Genomic DNA, 17,628 nt, shown 5'->3' with positions numbered 1-17,628 from the left:
TCCTTGCCTGTTTTGAACAAGGAAATGACATCTGTCGACTTTGGCAGACAGCTAGCTCCTTGGATCCTCTTGGGTGTCCTAGAGCTTAACCCTAACATTTAGAAAACATATTTACAAGCTTCATTTATAAGGTAAAGAATGGGTGGTTTTAAGTTTTACAGAAGAAAAACATCTGTACAAATTAACTTCTTAGTGGCTCTGTCCCTGGGATACTTGATACATTTCAAAACATGGTGCTTTAGTGGTTTCCCCTTCTTGCTCAATGGGATGTATGTTCGTACTCCACTGTGGAGTGAGGATCACTGCATTCTAATCCTCGGAGCACAGCAATCTGGCCCCCTCACCTTCCTAAAGAAGAACCTATGGGGGGGGCACACAGGATCTTTAAACAAAAGGAGGAAATGTAAAGTACTCTGTGATCCTGGTGTACATCACATTCCCTGCTTTGATTAAAGAATCCATGCAGAAGAAAGAGCCAGGTAAGGGGTGGGTGGAGCTATATACTGCCTTCAAGATAGGCCAATAGCTTCAATCAGCCCTGTCTGGATTGTTGTTGTTCACAATTGAAAATAAAAGATCATGTTCACTGAAGTAGCAGAAGTCCTCATGCTTTTCACTTTTTGCATTTCTGTTATAAGGGGAATACCTATTTTTCTCTCCCCGTTGCAAGATGCCCAAATTCCACGCATAGTTTTTATGTCAGCCTGCTAAAATGCAGCATGTTAGCTGCATTCCTAATTCATCAAATATTTCTCTTTTGTGCTTCTGAAAGAAAACTCTGCATATGTTTGGATAAGGTTTGCTTATTGATCTGCTCCTTTGAAATGGCATTCAGACTTCAAAAAAAAATTTAAGACACGTTGAGACCACAGCAAGTCCTTGTGCTATGGATGTTCCCACTGCTGCATGGGGTAGAAATTGGCCTGGAAATGGATTCAGATTGCGTTAGAAATAAGCAGGGATGGGAACTTGAGTCAGGTGACTCCAATTCGCAAAAATCAGAATTTTCACTGACTTGTGTACTCTCAAGTCACACACGTGGAAGACTGCAAAACACTCCAGTCAAGGACCTCTGACTCGGCACTTGGTCCCCATGCATGCAGACTCAAGTTTATCTGTGTCTGGGTGTGCTTGCTTACTGTTTTCATGGCAAGAAAGACCTCATTCAGACCAGGTGAGCAGCAGGGAAGTTCCAGCCAGAAGGCAGGGAAGGGTTGATGCTTGCTTTTGCATGGGGGGGGGGGGAGAGGCTGAAGCAGGCTCTCTCGCCCATCTCTGAAGGAACTGATGATCCTTGAATGAAGGATGGGAGGTCTGATTTGTTTGTTTAGATGAGGAAGGGCAGGAGGAGGTGCCCAAGGGGGTTCTTGCCTTGGAATTGGCTAGAGAAGCCCAGGGGGAAAAGGAGGGGGAAGTGGGGGAGGGGGATGTTTGTAACGATCACACTTTCCAATCTCATGGCTACTGTGAGCTCTGTTGTTACTTGGGGAGAGGAAGTCCCATTGAATGACTGGCTGCTGCAGGACTACTTCTGCATAGAGCTGCAAAGGATTGGGTCATCCTGCTAAGCCTCGCAGCTGCTGTGCCTGACCCTCCTCCCTCTTGCCATTTTGTCCCCACTCTCACGCAGTCCTTCCCATCCTCTCCCACTGTGTTTACAGATGGGATATGTCAACAGGGGAGAGTTTAAAGGGAATTCCAACACACACACCCTGGCAGTAGCTCTGCTTTTCTCCCATGCCTGACACATGTATCAAAAAGACTTGTGACTCAAGTCTTTTTGAGTCATGGAAATACTCCAGGTGACTCAGAAAGTGCTCCTGTTACAACTCATTTTCAACTCAAGTTGCGGGGGGGGGGGGGGTAGAGACTCATGACTCGACTCATGTCAATCTGGGCTGGATTTGTCCATCCCTGAAAATAAGCCAGGCAATGTGCTGATTTCAAAGAAAATAGCACAGTCGTCGTCATCATCAGTATTTATATATTGCTTTACAAAAAAAAAGTTCACAAAGTGGTTTACAGACAAAATCTAATAATTAAATGGCTCCCTGTCCCAATAAGGCTAATAATCTAAAAACATGCAGAAGAACATCAGCAAACAGCCACTAGAACTGTGCTGGGGTGAAGAGGGACAGTTACTCTTCAGTTAGCAGGTGAGCCTAATTTATTCAAAGTCTAATTAGAGCCTGGAGCCCCCCCCCCCCTCTACTTTTGTGTGTGTGCCAGATCTTTTCTTTGAAAATTAGGATCCAGGAAGCATTTGGCAACTCTTTCTGACCATCCCTGTTTCAACATGTTCTAGGAAGCGATCACACACAAAGTAAGTGTCCTCTTCGCAAAAGTTGAAAGCTTCCTGAAGCTCTTATTCAAATAACAGCCAGACACAACATGTTTTGTAATCACAGAGTTGTAAGGGACTTTAAAGACCGTCTAGTCCAGGGATGTCAAGCAAGAGTCTTGTGAGCCAAATGGAGCCCCTGGAAGCAATTTTTCCAGCCCTTGTTATAATTGGACTTTCCCAGCATGATAATTGGACTCTCTCTTGAAATTATGAACAAGATTTGCACATTTTCTCTTCTGTCGTTTGCAGCTAATGAGTTTCAGTGTGAGAACAAAGCACTTATTTCTGGCCATCATCTACTTAATGATGTTACTTCCTGCTTAATGATGTCACTTCTGGTCCTCAGAAGCACCATGATTGCTATTTGGCCCACTATATGAAACGAGTTTGACGGCCCCGGTCTATTTCAACTCCTTGCTTAAGAAAGGAAAATATAGTAGTCTCTCCTGGGTCTCCTCCCTCATACTCCTTTCTACTGCCTTCTTCTTTAGTCCCATTATAGGGCCTTGGCCAGCCCTATCCTGCCAGCACCTGGAGCCAACTGATTGCTTTTTGCTGATCTAGCTGATCCCTCTTGCAGCTAGGAGCAAGCGATGGCTACTGACATCATAAGACATCTCACCACTGCCCAATAGATCTGTACAGCCACTGTCTCCCCCAATCCCTTGGTAGGGTGATTCGTGCACCCTGCTGCCCAGCTGGTCTGCAGGGACACATGTTGTCCGTCCCCCCCGCCCTGGCAGGCAAAGCTATGTGTGCACTGCCCGGTTTTAGGATCCCACCCACTGACTCTGCCCAGACCTTGATGCATCCATCAGAATTTTTATACAGAGCCAACATGCTTGCAAGCTGTGCCTGTGCAGGCTTTGCATATTAAATCTGTACCCTGCACAAATGGAGGCAATAATAAGATTGCTTGGGGAGGACTGATGCCTGTGCAGCTCTGTAAGAATGTTCTGATGAATGTGCAGAGACTGGAGTGGGGCCAGTGGGTGTTATTCCTATTGATTTACGTGTGAACAGCAGCACACAACTATTTATTGCCAACAATTTATTCCCTTCTAATGCCCACTTTTTGGCTAATTAACACCCTCCTTTTCCAAGAACAACAGCTGTGGTGTGCAAAGAAATGAACAGAATTCCTTATCAGTTGAGGAATTAACAAGAATTTATTGCTACAAACACATACACTCCCTGGAAGTCCTCTTGTCCAGAGGCTTTCCCTCCCCAAAACTCCACTTAACTCAGTGGGTAAAGGTCTGAAGCCTCCAGTCCAAGCACAGTCCTGTCTTCCCAATCCAATCTTCTACAGCAGAGTCCCTCCTCTCCAGCAGTGTCCTCTCCAGCAGAGTGTCTCCTCCAGCAGGGTCCTGACAGTCCTCTCTTCTGTGTCCTCCAGCCAAGTCCTGGCAGTCCCCTTCTCCTATAGGTCTGGGTCAGGTAGCCTCTGGGTCAGGGTAGCTTTGTGCCTTCTGAAGCTGCCTTTTATCCTGCAGCCCCTTGTTAAGTCCAAATGCATGTCAGCTGTGAGCTACCAGTTAGCTCATTCAAAGTCCCATCAAGGTCAGATGAAGCTCAGGTGTCCATCCAGGTCTCCATTGACCTTGATTGATTACAGCTGTGGAACCTGCCCTGCCCTTCCCAGAGCTGTCAACCAGTTGTCAAAACATGGGATCACTGTCAACACCACATCATCCACCCGATGATCTTCTGATCTTCCATAACACCAGCCCCTCACTGGAAAAACTCAGTATAAAGTTTAGATTGCTAAAAACAAAAAACACGTATTCTGTGGATATCCTTTAGTTTCTAGTCCAGTGTTTCTCAAACTGTGGGTTGGGACCCACTAGGTGGGTTGCGAGCCAGTTTCAGGTGGGTCCCCATTCATTTCAATATTTTATTTTTAATATATTAGACTTGATGGTACCATGGTATATGACTGCATTTGGGGAAATGTTACAGACCTGTACTTTGAACAAGCTACTATGTATATTTTAACAATGATAGTCAATAGGACTTGCCCCCTGGTGAGTGTGGGTAGGATTTCAGTCTAGGATTGTTAATAATTTTCCTGCTTGGTGATGTCACTTCCAGTCGGTCCTGACAGATTCTCATTCTAAAAGGTGGGTCTCAGTGCTAAATGTGTGAGAACCACTGTTCTAGTCCATCTGGGCCTAAATGGCCCCTGAGAAGATTGCAAAGGCACAACCACTCACATAGGCTTCTGCTGCAAACCTGAACCCTTTCCCCAGTTTTCTCAATGTCTTCCTCATCCTAAGGCCATCTGGACCTGTTTGTAAAGAGGCAGTGCACAACCATCCTGATGTCCTCTGTGCATTCAGTCTCAAGGGATGTGTTGTGTGAATTGTGCTGTTGTCTTTGAGTAGTTAACCTGAATCCAAGTTTTGAGGGAATGCTTTTCCAATAGCTACTGTATGAGAAAGTCACAGGTCCCCTGTGCCAAAGGAGAAATCAGGTCTGCTTTGTTTTTCTCTGCTTTTGGCACATATTGAACCAAGGATCTGATGACTGTTGTTATGTAGATGAGGGTACAAACGTACACTGTTTCGTTCAAATCTCTCACAGGAGACAACCACCCACACATATTGTGCGAAATCTGTGCGCCTCACTCTGGATTGAACATGTTGCAAAGGTTATTCAAGAGTGAAGGCAAAGTTGCTAGAGTAGCAGCTTCCCAAGCTACCAGAAAGCAAGGCAGATGCAGCTGCCAGCAGAGTGATGAGCAAGAGGAAAGAAACCGGAGCATCAACAAAGATGATGATGGACCCGTGTAAGGATGCCAACAAAAGAACGAATGCCAAAAGTTGCAGAACTGGGAAGGAACTCAGACTGCAACACTAAATAGAACATGGCCATTTGACAGGAAGTCTCTCAAGGACCCAGCTGTATTTTTAAATTATAGGCTAAAAGGAAAAGGAAAACCATGAATAAGCAAACCACGTCAATTTGTCTAATTCCTCATTCAATTTCCTCTTCCTCTTTCCCTGGTTGTTTCTTTTCTATGTTTGACAGTTTGGGAGAAAAATCTCTGGTTTAGAAGATTTTTTTTGCCCTTTGTTGAATCCTCAATATCCTGCATGTGCGTGCAGCCCCTGTACAGACCCATGTAAGCCAGTCCTTAGAGGCTGTGTTTCCACTGAGACCAACCAGCATGCCATCCTCTGGGGCTTTGTCAAAAACACTCCTGTGCTATTCTTAATAATAATCTGAAAAGACATGCAAATGCTGTTCCTTGAAATTGCAGTGTGCTTTGCTTTTGTTTGGGGGGTTTTGGACCTGCAAGTTGCTTCTGTCCTGTCAGCTGATCTTCCTCTCCCAGCTTACTAAACACTCAAATGAAAGGTTACCAAAATCCTTATTCTATATGAGTCACATTGTCAGGCATACTTTGGATTAATATTTTGTAAACCTCTATATGCTGACTACCTTCAAAGTGTGTAGAAATGTGCCTTTTAGGCAACTTTAGTATAAATTAGTTTCTGACTAGTACAATCTATAAGAATAGCTAGAAAACACCCGGTATTCTGGAATATAATGGTAATTTGACACATATGACCAGAAACTGCTGTAGATCAGATCATTCTAATGGAGTCTCATAGCTCCTCTTCAAATTCTCAGTTCTTTCCCAGCCTTGCTACCAGAGGTGCTTTAATTGAAGTACCTGGGGATTTAGCCTAAAATCTTCTGCATGCAGAAAATGTATTCTATTTTACATGAGCAATATTTTAGTTTTGTTTGTTTCCTTTAATTCATGGCATGCAGGAGACAAGCATCTAAACACGGGGGTATTTGGTGCCAGGTGCCTGCCTGGAAAGCAAAGGGCCAGACCAGAGCTGATGGCAAGAGGCCACAGATACAGGAAGGCCACATTTTTCATTGAATAATGTTGTCAGCTCCTCCTTAATTAGTATATAGAGCCTAATGCTCCAAATTTGGAGACCTGTTTACTCCTTAAATGTACTTGGAATTTTCATGCTTCCAAAAGATAGGTGAAGCTTTCCAGCTTCAAATTCTGTTGGAACACCATATTTGGTATCATGTGACTACAACCCCATCCCTGCCTCCCGAGTTTCAAGAAAACAGCATTTTAAGACAAAGGAAAGGTTTTGCACAGTCAGTGGTCCTTACCAACCCCACGACTGAGCTCCAATCTATGCACAAGCCAGTGATAATCAAATTAGCTACCACACTTTCAACTGGGTGGGAAGACAAAGGCAGAAACCACCCAGTGATCAAGTACATTTGGATAGAGTCAACTATGAATGCCATAGGTTTCTAAGGAGCAAAAGTCTATAAAACCTATTAGCTCTATAGAGCCTTATGTTTTGTCCTTTTGCCTGGCTGTTCCTTTTCTTTTTTTGTCTGTAGCCCTCCTTGCTGTTGTGTGTTTAGGAAACCAGCTGGTGCTACAACAAGCCACCTGCATTCCAACCTCCATCTGAGAACCATTGTGGCAAGTGAAGCCCAGATTGAAGCCCCTTTTTTGGTTAGGGGCACTTTAGTAAATTTTTGTGTACCTGCACCCTTATCTCTGCTTTCCTTTCACTGCCCAATTATACAGTCACACCATTGGCTATTACACTGGTCTCTGTACGTAATTAATTTTCCCCGTGTGTACATGTTACATGTATTTTAAAAAGATCTGCCAGTAACATCTACCACTAAGCTATGTCTCTCTGATTTTATTAAATAATATTTTCTGATATTAAAATTGCCTTTATACTATTTCTCTGATAAGAACATAAGAACAGCCCCACTGGATCAGGCCATAGGCCCATCTAGTCCATCTTCCTGTATCTCACAGCGGCCCACCAAATGCCCCAGGGAGCACACCAGATAACAAGAGACCTCATTCTGGTGCCCTCCCTTGCATCTTTTGCCCCACTTAAGTGTTGCCATGCTGTTCTTTTGGCCTGTTGGTCGGTTTTGACTGAAAAAAGAATGGGTCCCCAGCCAAATACCATTATTTTCTTAAAGTGGTATATCTGATTTGATTTAAATTCCTTTACTGTGGAGTTAGGGAGTGCGTATGAGCATCCTACTCTATGTAACGATGCCAAGGAATGCAAGCAAATTCAAAGAGTGAAGAGGTGGTTCTGGTGGGAAGACTTCCTCCTGTTAGACAAAACAAACTGAAACGGAGCCCACGTACCACAGTGCTTTGCACTTCTGTAGTAAATAAATGTTCTGCAATAATAGCCTTAGGCAGAGCAAGTGTGAGCTCTGGAAGAAGAGCAGTGGGTGGATAAACGGATTAAATACCGTTTTGTTTACTAGAATAATCAAGTGACAAAGGAGACAAAAAGAGGGAATTTTCATGATGGAATCCATGAGAAAGATGGGATAGGGAAGGCCCTGCAGTGCTGCCTCATGAAAGAAGCTGCCTCTTGCTATGAGTGCATCTAACCCATTACTGCCAGAGGCTCCTCAAAGTCACACTTTGGTCATTCAAGACCTTTTTAAGAGCCCAAACCATCGGGGCTCTGTTGGCCAGGTCAGAACATTGGCCTTTCTACCTGTAGCCAGAAAGCAGGCATGCAGGCAATATATGGGATAAAAATACTTGGTTCTTAATAAAACTACTTTGAATCCTAATTCAGGAACTAACATGGAACCTGTAGAATAAGTAGCTTCTGCATTTTGCTAAGAGCACCAAGAAAACAAGCTGGGGTGGGAATTTTCTTGGTATTTCTATCAAAACCCAGAAAGATGATTTAGGGTTACTCCTGTCCCCGCCCAGACCAGGCAGCTCTACTGACAGAACAAGAGCTGCATGGTGTTGGTAGGTGGGTGGGACAAGCTGACCCAAGACAGGTAAGTAAAAATCCTTTTTATTTACCTGTCTGTAGGCTACTGGGTCTCCTTATGCCAACTTGCTGGCCTAGGTTTTAGGAGACTCCTGGGGGCAGATCTGAACTGGGAAGGTGGGGATAGGATCTCAGCATGTGCAGCCGACACCAAAATCCTCCCCTGCCCACAATCCTCCCTGCTGTTTAGTTACCAGTGACAACGGGGGGCTGGAGGTTCAGCAGGCCACTGCTGGTTGCACATGGCCTCTGGCTGTTTGCCCTGGCAGCCACAGCCTACCAAATGGTGGAGTGGCGTTCCCACCAGCAAGATCTGTCAGCATAAGTCCCAGATAGGATTGGGCTGGCAGTGTCATACAGGTGATGAGTGGTAGCAGCAGCCCTCTCCTTGCTCAAAGAATGGGGTAGAAGGTCTCTCCCAAAAAGGACGGTCTTGTGGTAGGGCTACCTTAGCTCCTAGGGAGACAGAAAGTCCAATCCTGTGTTTTCCAGCAGCTGGAGGAACAGCAGTGCCAAAATGTTGACTGTTGTATCCTGTGGGCGCCAGGAAGTCTCTGGAGGTCTCCTCAGGGAAGGAGTCTTTTATTCCCTTCCCCCAAAGAAAGCCCCAAGCCCTGCAGTGGATCTATTTATGCCTGCACCAGCTATTTTGCTGGCACAGATGCAAGAAGTCTCATGTTGGGCTTTCCAGCCCTATACGGGAACTAGGATCTGGCAGAGGAGGCCTATATGCTGGTCCCACCCACCCCAGAATGCCACCCAGCGGTGTTACCACTGGCGGAACACATCGTTCTCCCAGTGTTGATGCCCAGCGCTGAAGCTCCCTACTCTCCAGGTGCTATAAATGTGATTTATGTCATGTTTACAACACCTAGTACTAGTGCTGGGCTCTAGTGCCAGCACTCCGGGCCTGTAGGATTGGGCCCACAGTCACCACAGCTCATTTTTGTGATACCTTGTTGAGATGCAAGTGTATGAACTGGCTATGGGATCTTAGGCAACTACTCCCTCTCAGCCCTTCCCCATCTGAAATATTGGAATAATACTGTGCGCTGACTTATAAGGTTTTAGTGGGGGGTTTGTGAAGTGCTTTGAATACTTGAAAGCAGTGCACAAATGTGCGGCCCTACACACATGAAATGGTGCAGGGCCAAGGGCCAGTTTATGCAGGCCAGCAGATGTGATAGGACCTAGCTCAAATATTGACTTATTAGGGGATTTGCATCCCAACTTTCCAAAATAATTGTACTGAAGAGGTCTTGTGTAAATAAAGCATCTTAAAACAGCCATTACCACCAATCAGTATTACAACAAACAATATGTAAAGGACAGCAGATAAAACTGATAGGACCTAGGAATAGCAGAGAAACAGAAGGGAAAAAAACCTTTCCTTAAACAAGAGAGAGCCCAGTTCTGTGCTCGGCGGCACTGCTCCGTGCCGCTGAGCACTGTCTCAAACGTGCCATGAGGCATGTTTGCAAGCCTCACCGCCGGGCTCCCGCCCATGCTAGCTCAGCGCTGGCTGGTGGTGGGGTAGCGTGGAGTGGCCGCCCAGCTTCCACGGCTCGGTATGGACCTCCTGGACTACAGAGCCACAGCACGGTAGGCGAGGGCGGGGAGGAGGTGTTCCGGGGAGGCCGGCGGGGGGCGGAGAGAGGGCGGGGGGAGGCATGCTGGGGGGCAGGCTGCAGGCGTGTAGGGGTAGGGAGGGAGGCAGGTCCGCAGAGCTCCACCCCGCAGAATCCAAGGCGCTCGGGGAGGGCTCTGTGTCCTACACGAGCGCCTTTACTTTACCCCCGACCTTTTGGTCAGAGGTAAAGTGAGTAGCCCCATTGCGGGGCTGCTTACCTTACCTGGGAGAAAGGGATGAAAGTCCCTTTCTCCCAAGGCACCTCCCACGGCAGCCCGGGAGGCACAGGATCTGGCAGCAGCCGTTCTCAGTGCCGCCGAGCCTGGGCGCCCCGGGCAGCTCAGGATTGGGCTGACAGACATTTAAAAACTTGTTGAAAACTAAGAATAGGAATAGCAGGGGAACAGTAGGAGGGAATCCTTTTTTAAAATAAAAGCAAAACATGTTGCAAAAGAAAAGCTGCCTGTGGAACACTGATAAAGAAGGAGGCAAACCAACCTCCTGGCTAGTCCACATTCTGAGTGCCACATGAGAAAATGCCCCTGCTTATGAACATCCCAATCTGGGGATTATTTTCCTTTTCATCACATACCATTTATAACTTATATCCCACTTTTACTTTCCGAAGGAAGTCTGTAGCCACTAACAGTGCAAGCCAGGGGTGTCCAAACTTTTTGGCAGGAAGGCCACATCATCTCTCTGACACTGTGTTGGGGGCCAGGAAATAAAAAGAATTAATTTATATTTCAAATCTGAATAAATTAACATAAATGAATATATTAGAGATGGAACTTAAAATGAATGAAGATCTTGCAATAGCTCAAGGCCTATAAAAGGCCTTGCACAAAGCAAGACCAGCCTTTCCTTCACTGCCACTGCTGCATCACAGACATGAAACAACAAGCAGTGGAGGCAGCCCTTGTTCCACAGCTCATGCGAGAGGTTGAACAGTTGCCCTCACGCTGAGAGCAGTTGCAGTGGGCCAGTGTGGGTTCCAGCAAGTCTCTGGAGGGCCAGAATTTCATTGGAGACTAAGGGCTCCCTGCAGGCTGGATTGGGAGTTCTTGAGGGCCACAAGTGTCCCTGGGCCGGGGTTTGGGCACCCCTGGTGTAAGCCAACAGTTTAAACCTTAGTATGAAACTAGTCTCAAAAGCAAATCATGTACTTATCACCTCCAGATTCCTATCAAGTCCCCCTCGGAGTGGGGAATCAGTTTGTGAGCATGAGAATGGAGTGACCTGGAACAATAGGGCCTCCAAAGCGAATTGTGGGAACCCAGCACTGCATCAAAAGCCCTTGTTATTCTGGTAACAAAGGCTTGTCTGAGCACCTTGCAGCAGCTTAATAAAGTTTGGGAGGGGGGTGAGGATGGAAGTGGGGAAGTCTTTTGTAGGTTATCTTTTTAAAGAGAGGAGCTGCTGATCATTTGAAAACTGACTGTGCTATATGGGAACTCCAAGTATGCTGGACACCTGCATTGCATAAACTTAATCTATTGCAAGGAACAACTGCAAAGAAGGGTCTCTTAAGGCCATGATGCTGAGAAGAAAAAAATGCAGTAAAACGTTTGGCACAGATTTAGTGCTTTAATACTTTCCTAACTGGCAAACTTACGTACTTTGACTGGGGACTTTTCACTTGTCACTGGGGACTTTTCACTTGTACTGCCAATTTTGCAAGCAGATGAGGAGATATTTGATAACTACCCATTAGCCCAGCTTAGGATTCATCTGCCACACATGGGGTCAAGAACTGCCCCAGATGAACAAGTAAAGTGTTGTTTAGGGATCTGGTCCCAAGTTGTGGTGAAAGTGCCAGATGTTCGTCTATTTTGTCTTTTCCCCAATTTTCTAACCCCTTCTGATTAAAAAAAAAAACAAAAAACTGTGTGGTACCCTGCAATAGCCATTATCCTGAGATGCTACCAGAGATTCTTTGAAATAAGCATCATTACAGAATGTCTGTGTGGTACATGCATAAGGGCTCCATCACGGTACTGTTCTGTGGAGGACATTCACATGTTCAACTCAAACGAGCATCTGAGTGCTCATTGTGCACACGGGAATTAACTTTCGACATCCTTGAAGTCCAAGTCCTTAGGGAAGTCCAACCTCACACAGCAGCACAGCATGGCAATCACTGAAGGGCTAACTCCCCCTGCAGCTAGTCTTGCTGCTTTTCTGCAGAGACATGATTGCCAGAAGTACACTGGGGTTGGCCAACAGTTGGCATTGTGCTGCTTTATCGGTTCAGGCCACGTTATGACCGAAGTGGCCAAACCACAACTGACTGTACATCATGATTGCAGTAGCCAGCAATAAATTGATTTGGTAATGTGGTCTGACGAATACTACAAATACTACGAAGGGAGCAATTTCATTTTTCAATTTCCATTTACATTCCATTCAATCTTTTTTTTTTCTTTTGCTGCCCCTATCAGAATGCCCCAGATGCTTGAGTTTATCTATTTCTGTTTAACTGCTCTGGATAGGCAAAGTAAAAGTGAGAGGGAGGGGAAGGGATGGGAAAGGAAAAAAAGAGACTGTGTTTGAGGAACCACTTCCCTTTCTCCTGGAAAAGCCTCCACAACCACCCGAATTTGTGCCCCCAGAGGCACTAGCTACACCACTTCCCTTTCTTCTAATTCAGGGGTGCTCACACTTTCTTGGCTCGAGAGCTACTTTGAAACCGAGCAAGGTCCAGAGATCTACCAGGGGGGAAGGAAGCATCTGACAGACACCCCCTTTGATGTATGGAGCCCCTGCTGGACCAGGTCAGAGGAGACCCACCAAGTCCAGCTTCCTGTGCCCCACAGTGGCCCACCAGATGCTTCAGGAAGCACACGGGAGGCCTCTCCTCTCTCCCCACCCCACATACTGGGGGCAGCCACAGGTCCCCCCAAGAGGCACATGCCCAGCCTTGCTGCACTACGGGGGGGGAGCTCCCCACTCCCCCAAACTCTTTGTGGCTGCGCCCCGAGACCAGCAGGGAGAGGGAGGCGTTGCAGGTCCTCCTCGGAAGGGGCGGGGGGCTTCCCCGTTTCCATGGAGAGGGGCTGCGCGTGCAGGCGGCAGGCGGGGGAGACACTGCTCCCACCGGCCCTCCTCCTGCAGCGGCGGAGGGGCCAGGGGGGTCGTCTCACCTGTCAGCCCCGACCGAGAGCGGCAGCGGCCGCAGCACTTACCTCTGGGCTCCTACAGGGGCGGCTGGGCCGGGCATGGCTGGGCTGGGTTGGGCCGGACCTGACTGGAAGGGAAGGGGAGGGTCACTCGGGGTCTCCTGTGGCAACCGCCATCAGACCAACTCCATCTCGAACTCCCGCCCCTCCCCCCTTCCGCTACGGAGCCCCAGGAAGCGCCTCAGTCCAGTGCAGCCCAGCTCCCCCTCCCGCCGCCGCCCACTTTAGCTCCTGTTCTTCCGGCATGCAGCGGCACGAAACTGATGAAACTGACTAGAGTCTAGTCAGTTTCGTCAGTTTTGTTGCTGCATGCCTGAAGAGCAGCTAAAGTGTCAGTTTCAGTGTCAGTTTAGTGTCAGCTAAATATGTCAGTTTCGTCTAGTCACTAGACGAAACTGACATATTAACAGTTTGGAGAGACAGGGCTCCGCGATCTACTCATTTTGCCTCGCGATCTACCGGTAGATCGCAATCTACCTATTGAGCACCCCTGTTCTAGTTGCATGCTTCAGAACTTTGTGCTCATGATGAGAAGCTGGACCACATACATGCCACATTCTGGGGCCAATGGCAGCAGTGGCTGAATTACAGATGACCATTTTTCCCCAAGAGGCAACTTGAACATGGTTCATATGAAGCTTTTGTTAAGTTGGTTGTCTGTAGCAAAGCAGTCACTACTCTGCCACTTCCCAGATTAATGAGGAAATGCATAAGTGACAAAAAAATGCTCTCTATTTGGCAGGAGAATACAGACAACTGCCCTCATACATACATCCATAAGAACATAAGAACAGCCTCACTGGATCAGGCCATAGGCCCATCTAGTCCAGCTTCCTGTATATCACAGCGGCCCACCAAATGCCCCAGGGAGCACACCAGATAACAAGAGACCTGCATCCTGGTGCCCTCCCTTGCATCTGGCATTCTGACATAACCCATTTCTAAAATCAGGAGGTTGCACATACACGTCATGGCTTGTAACCCTAATGGATTTTTCCTCCAGAAACGTGTCCAATCCCCTTTTAAAGGCATCCAGGCCAGATGCCGTCACCACATCCTGCGGCAAGGAGTTCCACAGACCAACTACACGCCGAGTGAAGAAATATTTTCTTTTGTCTGTCCTAACTACCCCAACACTCAATTTTAGTGGATATCCCCTGGTTCTGGTGTTATGTGAGAGTGTAAAGAGCATCTCCCTATCCACTCTGTCCATCCCCTGCATAATTTTGTATGTCTCAGTCATGTCCCCCCTCAGGCGCCTCCTTTCTAGACTGAAGAGGCCCAAATGCCGTAGCCTTTCCTCATAAGGAAGGTGCCCCAGCCCAGTAATCATCTTAGTCGCTTTCTTTTGCACCTTTTCCATTTCCACTATATCCTTTCTGAGATGTGGCGACCAGAACTGGACGCAATACTCCAGGTGTGGCCTTACCATCAATTTGTACAACGGCATTATAATATTAGCCGTTTTGTTCTCAATACCTATTCTAATGATCCCAAGCATAGAATTGGCCTTCTTCACTGCTGCTGCACATTGGGTTGACACTTTCATCGACCTGTCCACCACCACCCCCTAGATCTCTCTCCTCATCTGTCACAGACAGCTCAGAAACCATCAGCCTATATGTGAAGTTTTGATTTTTTTGCCCCAATGTGCATGACTTTATGCTTACTGACATTGAAATGCATCTGCCATTTTGCTGCCCATTCTGCCAGTTTGGAGAGATCCTTCTGGAGCTCCTCACAATCACTTCTGGTCTTCACCACTTGGAAAACTTTGGTGTTGTCTGCAAACTTTGCCACCTCACTGCTCACCCCTGTCTCCAGGTCATTTATGAAGAGGTTGAAGAGCACCGGTCCCAGGACAGATCCTTGGGGCACACTGCTTTTCACCTCTCTCCATTGTGAAAATTGCCCATTGACACCCACTCTCTGTTTCCTGGTCTTCAACCAGTTCTCAATCCATGAGAGGACCTGCCCTCTAATTCCCTGACTGTGGAGTTTTCTCAGTAGCCTTTGGTGAGGGACTGTGTCGAACGCCTTCTGAAAGTCCAGAAATATAATGTCCACAGGTTCTCCCGCATCCACATGCCTGTTGACCTTTTCAAAGAATTCTAAAAGGTTCGTGAGGCAAGACTTACCCTTACAGAAGACATGCTGATTCTCTCTCAGCAAGGCTTGTTCGTCTATGTGTTTTGAGATTCTATCTTTGATGAGGCATTCCACCATCAAACCACACGCATCCCCTTCAAACCAGCTGTGTTCTCAATAAGGTTCATTTAGAGAGTAATAATAGCTGTACTGCATGATAGATCTGGTTTCTACTTGCCAGCCAAATGAGGAGGAATAACAAGGTTAATTTCCCTCTAATGTCAGGGAATCTTGTTTGTAAATAACTGTGGCTGCAATCCTAACCACACTTTCCTGAGAGTAAGCCCCATTGAACAAAATTTCCTTTCCTCTTGCTAGCTAGCTTATTGACCCTCCCCCATCTTAGCATGCAGCATGCACTCCATTGGTGAGGCTGCATGCTATAGACTGCCAGGGGATAGGATTGAGCCGTTCATGTCTTTTTCAGTCTTAAGCCGTTTCTGCCCAATGTTGCATATATGCAACAGGATCCAAATGTGTGCACCTGTGGGCCAGGCTAAAATGGGTTAACTAGATAATGCTACATGCAGAGGCTGGTGAAAGTATGTTTTGTGTGTGCACTGCAAATGCAGCATATGTAATAGGGAGAGAAGAATGACATCAGTGTATACACTCCCCCCTTCTTCCCTTCACCCAGATAGCTCAGCGCAGGGAGGTTGTCAGCCATCAGATAGCACCTGCCAGCCCCAGGTAAGAGAGACCTGTGGCCTTAAATGCCTGTTGCTATAATGTGGCCTTAAATGCCTGTTGCTGGTGGTAGTCAGTTCTGAATCACGGTTGTCACAGCACATTATACAACTCCAATGTAAAGGGAAGGTCATCTTCACAAAGGTGAGCCCAGACATCTTCTCACTAGCACTCTAGAGAGATCACCACAAAGCACTAAATACAGTAGCTGATATATACAGGCTCTTGGCAGCCCCCATGGCATGCTGCCATCTTCCTTTACTGCTGACTTTTTTTGGTAATTAGAGCTTACATTGTATTTTAAATTAAAATCCATAGACGAAAATACTGTATTCTAATTTTTCCAAGACAGTGTAATTTATGTAAATGAGGAGACTGCAGTTTAAAAATAAAGGTAATTCCAAAAGGAACATTCCAATTAAAGCAAATGTTTAAATGTAATGTAAAATTATCCCAGCTATCCACACATTTCTTCTCTCACTGCATCTGGTCATATGAGTCTATTTAACCATATACGATATCAACCATATTGTTTTCAACTGCTTTCTAATTATTTGACCTTCTGGAGATTTCCCCTTCTGTGCAAGCTTGTAATGATTACACAGTTAATTATTTCTTGATAAACGCTACCTCTGTGGTCTTTTATAAAAACATAAGAGGAGCCCTGCTGGATCAGGCCAAGGGTCTATCTATTCCAGCATCCTGTATCTCACAGTGGCCCACCAGATGCCTCAGGGACCACTCAAGACACGATACTGGTACCACTGGTGATCCTAGACCCAGTGCTGCCTGGGGCCAGGATCACAGGGTGCCCACCCTGCCAAGTGCTGTCCCCTTCCCTGCTATCCAAGGCTCTCTGGAGGCCTCTGGAAGGCCAAAAATTGCTACTTCTGGTTTTCTGAGGCCTCTGGAGGACCTTTAAACCTCACTTCAAGTATTCGACTGAAAACTGGAAGTGGGGTTTAAAGGCCCTCCAGAGGCCACAACCTCCCTGGCTCTCCGAAGGCCCCTGAATGAGGACAGGGGTAAGGTAGGTGGCACTGCCCCCACAGGTGTGGCGTCCTGGAGCATTTCCCCCTCCCACAGGAATGCCACTGACCTGTATCCTGTTGCATCTGACATTATGTGTAACAGGACAAGAAAATGAATGGATTGAGAGACAACACCATTCCAGAGATATCCCAAGTACGTTTGTACCAAGTATGTGAGTGTCTTTCAATTGGAGGCAAAATGGTGCCCCCCAATATAAGGTTCTGATTTCTACATACTTGACTGATTGCCAAGATATGAAGAAATACAGACTTTTGTAAATGTAAAAGCAAAAGTAAGATAGCGCACACACACACACACCCAAAAAATGTGTTTATACTCGTACCATACTTCCTCCAAAGGAGCTCAGGGTAGTATGCATAGTTATTTCCTGCCTTTTGTCCTCACAACAACCCAGTAAGGTAGTTAGGCTGGGAGAGAGTAACTTGCCAAAGGTCACGCAAGAAGCTGTGTGGCTGAGCAGGGATTTGAACTTGGATCTTCCAGATCTAGGTCCAACTCCGAAATCACTACACCATCATGCTTGAACTTTGAACAGCTGGCGGTAAGCATTAGCATCATTAAGAACATAAGAACAGCCCCGCAGGATCAGGCCATAGGCCCATCTAGTCCAGCTTCCTGTATCTCTCAGCAGCCCACCAAATGCCCCAGGGAGCACACCAGATAACAACAAACCTGCATCTTGGTGCCCTCCCTTGCATCTGGCATTCTGACATAGCCCATTTCTAAAATCAGGAGGTTGCGCATACACATCATGGCTTG

At 46.7% G+C, this 17,628-nt stretch overlaps 1 protein-coding gene across 1 annotated transcript in view; it reads left to right on the top strand.

Moving 5' to 3' along the window:
- The window catches only part of ST8SIA1 (ST8 alpha-N-acetyl-neuraminide alpha-2,8-sialyltransferase 1), a 112,843-nt gene that overhangs the window by 88,757 nt on the left and 6,458 nt on the right, over positions 1 to 17,628 (top strand). The gene's annotated exons all lie outside the window — the stretch shown is intronic.

This window comes from Tiliqua scincoides, chromosome 7 (assembly GCF_035046505.1).
Source record: "Tiliqua scincoides isolate rTilSci1 chromosome 7, rTilSci1.hap2, whole genome shotgun sequence".
In the NCBI taxonomy this organism is placed as follows: domain Eukaryota; kingdom Metazoa; phylum Chordata; class Lepidosauria; order Squamata; family Scincidae; genus Tiliqua; species Tiliqua scincoides.
Note: the sequence above shows the minus strand (reverse complement) of the source record. Positions and strands in the feature narration are given on the sequence as shown.